General features: G+C 40.5%; 1 long non-coding RNA gene across 1 annotated transcript; it reads left to right on the forward strand.

Annotated features, from left to right (window-relative positions):
* Positions 1–9657: 9657 nt before the first annotated feature.
* Positions 9658–10185, forward strand: LOC147640342 (uncharacterized). Its single transcript, XR_015269696.1, has 2 exons — positions 9658–9906; positions 10021–10185. It is a non-coding gene; the product is annotated as an uncharacterized LOC147640342 (long non-coding RNA).
* Positions 10186–10404: the final 219 nt, after the last annotated feature.

The following is a 10404-nucleotide window of genomic DNA, read 5'->3' on the forward strand; positions in this document are numbered from 1 at the left end:
AAGGAAATCAGAATTCTAGACAACAGTCCAATGATTCTTCACAGCAGCAGTCATACACAAGTGGAAGAGGCTAGTCTAGAAGTAGGGGGAGCCAAAGAGGCCAAGATGGTTGACAAAGAAATGAGAATGCAAATAGCATAGAGTGCTATTATTGTGGCAAACTAGGGCACATGGCAAAGGACTCCTATAAAAATCATAATGAAATTAAAAGTGGAAAGTTACAGCAAGGCAACTATGCATCATCTAGTAGTGAGCAGCTATTTATGATGTAGCACATGCTCAGTTCCATAACAAGAAATTTATCAGGATCTCAAGATACATGGTATATGGATTATGGTGCCTCTAACCACATGACCAGTCATGCTGGGTGGTTTAGAGACATGTAAAAAATGGAAAAACTAGGTTATGTAGAAACATGTGATGATATTGTGCATCCCATTGCGCATGTTGGTAAAGTGCCATTGTTTATGTAGGATGGCAAAATGAAGTACTTAGTAGATATACTTCATGTTCTAAATATTACAAAGAACCTATTTTCTATTGGTGGACATATGGTTGAGCAGGGTCTACAAGTGAGGTTTAATCCTCTCAAGGATGTTTTGTGGAAGACTTCAAAAATCAGTGTTGCTTGGTTGCAAAGGGTAACAGAAATGGCAGGATGTTTACTTTGGATGTGAACACGCCTGACGTAAAGGCAGCCATGTTTGTGCATGGAACAAGTGTCATTGTGCAGATATTGACATATGGCACAAGTGCATTGGTTAAGTGAATATACAGCAAATGAAGTCTATGCAAGCCTAAAATATTGTTGTAGGTTTGTCAAAGCTTAAGGTTGATGGTATGCACAAAGTACGTGAAGCATGCTAGCTTGGTAATCATGTGCCAAGCATGCTTTCCCACATGAAAAACATGTCAGTGCAAGGCCATTAGATGTCATACATTCAGATGTATGGGGATCGACCAAGATTGCAACAATTGCAGGTTGCAAGTATTATGTTACATTCATTGATGACCGCACTAGGAAAGTGTGGGTTTACTTCATGAACGAGAAAAGTGAGGTGTTTTCTCACTTTCAAAGATTTAAAGCCTTGGTCGAGAAAAAAAGGCATGTAAATAAAATGCTTGAGATTAGATGTGGGGGAGAATATTTCTCCACTGAGTTCAGTGATCTTTTGAGGAAGCAGGGAATCAAGAGAGGCAGTTTACATGCAGCTACACTCCACAACAGAATATTTCTCCACACTGAGTTCAGTGACCTTTTAAGGAAGAACACCATATTAGAGAATTTGGGAATCTCCCAATTCCCAATTTTGAATACTAAAAAAGGGGGGACATGGATAACATGTTTGTAAGTTTCTCAAAGCCCTATCATGTGACCTATCATTGGAAAGCGCTTGAAAAATGGGATCTAAAGAGCCATAAACCACTCATTTTGGATTAATGGTGTTCAAGTTATGGAAAATCCAAAGTTTTGACCACACGTCCCAAACTTGTGGGAAATTCCCATATTCCCCAATATGGTGTTGAAGCAAGGAATTAAGAGAGGAAGTTTACATGCAGCTACACTCCACAACAGAATGGTGTTACACTCAAAGAAAAAATAGGCACATTACAGAAGTGACACGTGCCTTGATGGTGGCTGAAAAGAATATGCCACATTATTTTTGGGCAGAAGCAGTTGCAACTGCTGTGTACATTATAGACAGGACACCCACTACAGTTGTTTATGGTATGATACCTGAACACAAGTTTACAGGCATAAGACTGGATGTGTCTCACTTGAAAGTGTTTGGGTGTATTGTATATGTGCATATTCCTGATGATGAAGTGAGAATAAAGTTGGATCCAAAGGCATAAGACTGGATGTGTCTCACTTGAAAGTGTTTGGGTGTATTATATATGTGCATATTCTTGATGATGAAGTGAGAATAAAGTTGGATCCAAAGGCAAAGAAATGTATCTTTATTGATTATGCTATGGAGCAGAAAGGTTATAGATGTTATAACCCTACCACTTGTGAGATGCGAGTAAGCAGAGATGTTGTCTTTAACGAGAGGAGTCGCTAGTATGCATCAGTATGGTGAAGGCAACAAAAGATGTAGATGTAAGAAGTGATGATGTTACATCACATGTAGAGCAGCAATCATGGAGAGTCCTCTAGTTGTGGATCCAATGTTAGCCCATGGTCAGCAGTTAGCCCATGGTCAGCAGGCAAGTTGAGGACAAATGTAGATACACATGTATCACACAGAGGGAAGGAAAAGGTAGATCAACCTTTTATGCTTGATTTGTTATTAGGTCACTCATATGTGGATGGTGACTCTAGCATCTCTGAGTAGATCCTTGATGAGAGCTTGGCATTCCATCTATGGTTACTCCTGGTGTAAGGATAAGGAGGGCTGTTTTGAGGACACCTAGCAGTGATCCAGGTGTACGCAAGTCTACGAGGGTTAGATACCCTATTGATAGGTTAAGATATGATGTATATACATCCCATTATTATGCTTACATGGTTAAAGGAACACAGGAATTAGAGCCCACTTGTTTTGAGCAGGCACTTGGAAATAAGAAATGGGAAGATGCCATGAATGAGGAGATGGCGGCATTGGATATAAATGCAACATGGGAGTTAGTACCTTTGCCTAAGGAAAAGAAGGCAATTAGATGTAAGTGGGTGTATAAAGTCAAGCTGATGGTTCAGTGAGCATGTATAAGGCAAGATTGGTGGCCAAAGACTATACATAGACTTATGGCATTGACTATGAAGAGACATTTGGCCCGGTTGCAAGAATGGCAACCATGAGAACTATCATTGTTATGGCTGCAGCAAAGGGTTGCTCTTTACATCAGATGGATGTAAAGAATGCCTTCTTGCATGGTGAAAAAGTTTATAGGATGCAGCCACCAGGTTATGAGAGTAATGCATACCCAGATTTTGTGTGCAGGTTACACAAAGCCTTGTATGGCTTGAAGCAAGCACCTAGAGCACGATCAAACAAAATCGAGAAGTATCTTGTTACCATTGGATTTTGGATATCCAATGCATACTTTTCACTTTATGTGAAAAAGATAGATAGAGGGATCATGCTATTAGTCATCTATGATGTGGATGACTTAATTATCACTGGTGGTAATAGTGATGTTGACATAGAGAATGTCAGGAGGCTTTTGAAGCAAAAGTTTGAGATGAAGGATTTGGGTGGACTGCGGTATTTCTTGGGCCTAGAGGCGGTGAGATCAACTCATGGCATTTTGTTATTACAGAGATTATATGGCCTGGACATGTTGTCCAAGTATGGTATGGCAGGCTGTAAGTCTATTTGAGTGCCATTGGAGCAGAACACAAAGCTTTCTACAGATATAGGTGAGCTTTTGGAGGACCCCACTACATATAGGCACATAGTGGTTAGCTTGATCTACATGACCATTACTAGGCTAGACTAAAGTTATGTTGTTGGACTCGTGAGTCAGTTTATGCAAACTCCTAGGAAGCCACACTTGGATGCGGCTAGACGGATTCTTAGGTACATAAATTCCATAGTTGATTACGAACTTTTCTATGAGGTTGGAATAGAGATACAGTTACATGGGTACACAGATGCTGATTGGACTGGTAGTGTTGTAGACAACAGATCTACCAATGGTTTTATGTTCTCATTTGGGAGTGTTTTTGTGAGTTGGAGCGATAAGAAGCAACCAATAGTTGCCTTGTCGAGTATAGAGGTAAAGTATCGATGTGTTGCTATATATGGCAACTTGTGAGAGGCAGCTTGGTTTCAGAAGCTACTTGGTGATATGGGTGAGCTTGTGGATAGGGAAGTTGTTATTTATTGTAACAACATGAGTAGCATACAGTTGGCCAGTAACCCAGTATACCATGCTAGAATGAAGCACATTGAGGTGCATTATCACTTTATGAGAGAGAAGGTTCTAGTAGGTGATGTAGATCTGGTATACAGAGGATCAGGTGGTTGATATCTTCATGAAGGCATTGGGCACAGAGAAGCTCCACATGTTTAGGAGCTTACTTGGAGTGCAGTGTGTGGAGTAGAGCTTAAGGGGGAGTGTTGAGATATCGAGCTCAACTAGTGCTATGGCGTACATTGATGACCCGCCTAGGTGATAATTTCCACACTTATGTCACTGGCACGGTTGGTATGGTTATGGTTGATATGCCGCCAGTGGATGACAGGCTGTGTGATAGCCACTTTTTGCAGGACTAGAGTTATGGCATAGTTATAGCACCAGCTTATATAGTTGAGTTCACACTATAGATTGACCACTTTGTATGTTGTTATAGGAGAGTACTTTCCCTTTATGTATGTACTCTTATCTTTTAGTTATATGGTAGTAGATAAGAGAAGAAGATAGAAGAAAATTCAGCCATCCATCTCACTCTTTTATGTGTGTGTGTGTGTGTTTTCTTGCAAGGAACTCAAGCTCTCTCTCTCTCCCCCACATTCTCTTTACACCCTAGAAACTTAATGCCTACTACTACTGAGACTCGCAAATCTCTAGATGTACTGAGGTTCACAAACCTCTAGATGTATTGAGTTTCAATGAAAGAGACTGAGGCCTCCATCTCTCATAGTTTTTTGAGCCAGTTGAGGCTTATAGCTTTCTAGATGGATACTCAGGCTATAATCAAATTTCAATCACACTTGAGGACCAAACCAAAACAACCTTTATCATTGAGCATAGTTTATGTGCTTATAGAGTTATGCCATTTGGTCTAACCAATGCACCAGCCACGTTCCAAAGACTTATGAATATTGCTTTTAAGGACTTCTTAAGAAAGTTTCTTAAAGTTTTCTTGTGCATTCATTCATCTTGGAAAGAGTACCTAGCGTGTCTAAAAAAGGTGTTGATTTTATCGCATATCCTTAAACCCTTACAAATGCCAGTTTTGGGTGAATCACGGAGTTATTCTTGGGCATATAGTGTTCAAAAATGGGATTTCACTGATGAGAGAAAAATCAAGGTCATCTTGGAATTAACCCCACCAACAAACTACAAGGGAGTCCAGAGATTCATGGGCCATGTTGGCTACTGCCATTGGTTTATTCTTTTCTATGATGCAGAAATAGCTCATCCTTTGTACAAGCTATTGATTGTATTTATATGGACCGAGGTGTGTCAACAAGCTTATGATGTGTAGAAGAAAGCCTTAGAAAGTGCTCTAATCTTGCGAACACCTAACTGGGATCTCATCTTTCATTTGCACATTGATGCCTCTAACTTTATAATTGGATGTGTCCTAGCACAGCCAGGGGAATAAAAGTTGGACTATCCTATTAGTTTTGCAAATTAGCAACTAGATGAGGCTAAAATCAACTACACCACCACTGAGCATGAAGGGTTAGCAATGGTTTATGCTATAAAGAAATTTTGGCATTACCTTCTTGCTAACAAATTTGTTTTCTATGTTGACCATCAAACCATGCTCCACGGGAAGTATTACAAGGTGGTTGTTGTTGATTCTTCTTGAGTTTGATTTCACATTAGTTGTGAGGCCTGGCAAGAAAATGTCATGGCGGATCATCTATCTTGTATACCTAATGTAAAGCACCAATCGGGGCTGATGATGAGTTACCAGATGTTATGCTATTCAAAGTTGAGGCTATTCCAGAATGGAGTGAGAAAATTGTTAACTTTTTAGCTAATGGTTTTCCAAAAGGAAAGGAACTAAGGAAAGATTTAGCAAGAAAGTTGCTAAATGAGATTTCACCTTACCAACTTATTGCTTGAACACTTTATAGAAGAGGTAAGGATGACACTAAGATGCTATCCCAGGGAGGATGAATACTTATACATCATCAAACAAGCACACCAAAGGGTGACTGGTAGACACTTTGCACGCAACGTTACAACAAGAAAAATACTCCAATTGGGGTAGCCTATGCTCTTCAAACATTGTGTACTATTTGTCAAAGGATGTGACGAGTGCCAATGTTGTGCAAAGCCATAGAAAAAGGACATGATGCTATTGGATCCTATCAGAGTTAACAAACCTTTTGAAAAATGGGAATTAGATTTCATTGGTCCCATTAGTCTTGCTACATGTGGCACACAAGCACGCTTCATCATTGTTGCCACATATTATGTAACCAAATGGGCTGAAGCAAGAGCTTCACGAAAAGCGGATGCCATGGAAATTGCTAAGTTTCTCTCTGAGAACATCATTACATGCTTTGGATGTCCATTTGAGCTAGTGAGTGATCAAGGGGTAAGCATTTTATCAATGATATAATAAAAAATCTCACTAACACATTCATGATTACTCACCATAGTCAACGCCATATTACCCACAAGAAAATGGCGAAGCAGAGTGCACCAACAAGGTTCTTATTTCAATAATGACAAAGATTGTTGAAGCTTGATGCACTGACTGAGAGTTTAAGTTCACAGCGGCTTTATGGGCCTACTGCACATCATATAAAGTTGCAAATTGGTTACACACCTTTTAAGATGGTGTACGGACTTGAAGCAGTAATGCCTTGGGAATTCATGATCCCTAGCTTCATGAAAAACTTGAAGGTAATGAATTAGCTGACCGGTTATTTGTTTTAGAGCAACTCATCGAGGAGAGACAAATTAAAGTACAAAACATGCTCATAGAAAAGGATCAAAGAAAGAAGTGGTTTGACAGAAATCTCAACGACAAGGAGATCGAGGTAGGTACTTATGTATGGGGTTCGCAATGAAAAAAAAAGCTTAAATATACCAGAAAGGGACCATTCAGGGTTTGTGAAGTTACTCTATAAGGTACTATACGTGTTGAGACTCTTGACAGAGTTGAAACTGTTGGTTTCCTTAATGGTACTATGGACCTCTTACCAAAGAATCCTTACATGCTTCTCATGCTGCCAAGGAAAGGGCTGCTTAAAATAAGACCCAAGCCCAAGAGGAGGCAAGAGAAAGACGAGCCAAATTGCAACAATGACAACGAGAAGGAAACCTTAGACCTGCCGTACAAGCCTTTGTGGGAGAAGTTGAAGGGGACACAGAGGAGCACATAGCACTCTATGAATATCCATTCAATTGCCTAGCCCTTATGGTGGTAAAGTGCTTTATTTGATATGGGGGCTAGTCACAATATAATTTTCTTCAATGCATGGAACCATCTGGGAAAATCCCAACTCGTAGATACCTCCTTAAAGGTGAAAGGTATCCATGGTAGAAATACCAAGGTGAAAGGTATCCATGGTAGAAATACCAAGGTTCTTGGGCTATTACAAATAGAGATATACTATAATGGTAGCCAAGAAACTAGTGGCAGACTTCTTGGCTATGCTTGTTAGAACATTACCCGAACCAATAATACTTGATCATACATGGATGAAGGTTGTAGGATGTATGCTTGATTGGTCGACAAGGTGTGTCTCTGTGGGTGAAACCACAACTGAACAATCTACTCATAAACCCTTGCTACCTCTCACTATTATCGAGGGTCACAAAGAGGAGGAAGCTTCAACATCCGCAAAATCTATGAAGCTTCAACCCCCTCCACTTTAGCATCCAATATTCAAAAAACTGTCGATCCTTCTACCTCCACACAGTAGACACTTGTATATCAAAAGAACGAACAAATTCAAAGAGCTACAAAGTGGCAACCCAAATCTACCTGGAAATAGATTCTCAAGGTTTCTCAATCCATACCACCTCAATCAACCAAGAAAGGAGGACCTCAACACAAGAATCGGCATAGGAAGTCGAAATTACAAGTTACCCCAAAATGGATCCCCAAACACTTATTAAAAGCTCAAGGCTACGAGGGTAACCATTGTATTTGGATACCAAAACATAAAAGTATACCCCTAGTCTCATTGTCGCCACTTACCAATTCCCAAACCTCCTCTCATCAATGATGGTTAAGCCACATGGCAGAATTTAATAGCATCACGTGATGGGCAACACTTCCTTGGCATTGTAAAAACCTTGCTTGCCATGCCAAGGATTCCACATAAATTACGCCAGGGCTTCTCATCGACTGTGTTATAGTAGTACTGCTGCTCTCAACCAAGGACTACGCAAGTAGTGCTTGACAGTCTCGATGCAAGCAATAACATTGTGTCTACCTAGGGGAAAGAGCTAGGCTTGCAAATCATGGATCAACGTCTTCTCACAAATGATTGGGAGTATGATGCATCAACAGAGACTCTTGTAGATTTTGCCACAGGCCAAGCTTATGGTGTTATTTGGGAGGGGATTGTCCAATCAATATCTGGGGCTACAACAACAGAGGAGGAACTACAAAGAAAGATGCAACTTTTGTGAGTGATGAGTCCAAAAAATCTAGGGCATGTATATTGATGGATACATTAAGAGTTGCATTGCATTGGCCAGAGATTATATATGCATGCACTTGTGGATGGATTGAATGCCCGCGTTTTCTTGATCTTCCTCTACTTAATGTAGCTAAGTTTTTCAATCAACATCATTATGCTCAAGATGAAACCATGAAAAAAAAAAAACGGACCTGATGGTCTTATAAACTCTTGCAATATCTTCATCCAAACAAGGGAACTCATTCTCAAACGAGCGATTGGTGAAATGGAATGTGAACAAGATTTGTACATATTTGTTTGACACTTTTGTACGTGAATTTTACTAGATGCAAGATGCCTTTTGCAAGATGAGAACTTGGCAAGTTGTTTAATCAATGTCATTATGCTCAAAATGAGAGAAAGAAATGTCAAGTGATGGTTTGATAGACTCTTGTAATAAGGCTTCAATCAAACAAGGGAACTCATTCACAATTGATGAAGTGGCATGTGCAGTAGTAAAGTTGTTTAATAAATGTCGTTATGCTAAAAATGAGACCATGAGAGAAGGAAATTATGCTCAAGATGAAACCATGATCTCGAGAAGGAAATGCAAAGTGATAGTCTGATAAACTCTTGCAATATCTTCAATCAAACGCAAGGAAACTCATTCTCACGAAAGGGATTCGGATTTAGTTTATATACATAGAAGACGGGGTCTGTAAAGAAAAAAACCTGAAGTTATCTCTTTGCCGACACCACAGAAATTATAAAGCCATGGCTAATTCTGATCGTCGCCGCCTGTGTTATGCTACTCTCCTTCTTCTGATGGTGGCCTTGCTCGCTGCTTCAACTCCCACCCCAACCTTAGCGCAGGGGACTTGCACGTGCGCGAACTTGTTCCCGTATTGCCCCCTTATTAGCTCTAGCTGCGATGAAGGCTACACAGCTGCATGCGGCTGGGGTGGGGCTTGTGGCCGTAAGTAAACACTTAAACCCACATTAATCAACTCTTAATCCACTAGATTGACAACAACGTGTACAAAACAAAAGGGAGTCTTGATGAAAGGAGACTTTTATTTTGAAAAGTGTGAAGGAAGTAGACGTTTAAACTTTATTATAAAATGACGCCGATACGAGCATTATAAAAATACAAAATATAGCGTGACTCGAGCATTATAAAAATACAAATATAGCGTGACTCCCGCCAGCATTATAAAAATACAAACATAGCGTGACTCGGGCACCAGTGTCCTTGGGATTCCCTTCACATCAACATAACATGGCTGCTGCTGGCACCTTCCACATGCTCGATTAGTTCACCACGCCGATAGCGTGACTCCGGCATTATAAAAACCTCTTGCTTTGCTTTTGCCATATGCCACCTGATCAGCTCTCTCTCTCTCTCTCTCTCTTTGCCGACACCACAGAAATTATAAAGCCATGGCTAATTCTGATCGTCGCCTGTGTTATGCTACTCTCCTTCTTCTGATGGTGGCCTTGCTCGCCGCTTCAACTCCCACCCCAACCTTAGCGCAGGGGACTTGCACGTGCGCGAACTTGTTCCCGTATTGCGTCCTTATTAGCTCTAACTGCGATGAAGGCTACACAGCTGGATGCTTCCGGGGTGCGGCTTGTGGCCGTAAGTAAACACTTAAATCCACATTAATCAACTCTTAATCCACTAGCTAGGTTTACTCTGCTGCCTGGCGCAGTGCTCACTCACTAATTATCTTTATTAATTCTGATGCTGCAGTATGCGCCTGTGCTCCAACCTCATCCAGCCTCAAGCTTCCGGTGGAGCCCGTTGTGTAGTAGTAGTTCGTACTACTACTGCTGCTGATGCTGCAGTATGTAAGCCGCTTTGAAAGGATTCCCGTGCTTTCAAAGCGCACCCATGAATAAACACGAACTTTGAACCTGTTTGTGTCTACTGCTAGCTAGTCTCTTGTTTAAAAAGAAAGTTGATGATACTAAAGTTGGCGTTGGTATTTGAAGTTGATGACGCAATTTTAGTGGCTTGGATTTATGGTATTTCTGATATTATACAAGGAACTTTTAATTGTTCCATGGGTAGGGAATCTCTAAATACAGAGGAAAAATTTTCGACATTTCCTAGGTAATAAAGGAAGATTTCCTA

This window comes from Cibotium barometz, chromosome 3, assembly GCF_041138505.1.
Source record: "Cibotium barometz isolate CiBa-2024 chromosome 3, ASM4113850v1, whole genome shotgun sequence".
Classification (NCBI taxonomy): Eukaryota; Viridiplantae; Streptophyta; class Polypodiopsida; order Cyatheales; family Cibotiaceae; genus Cibotium; species Cibotium barometz.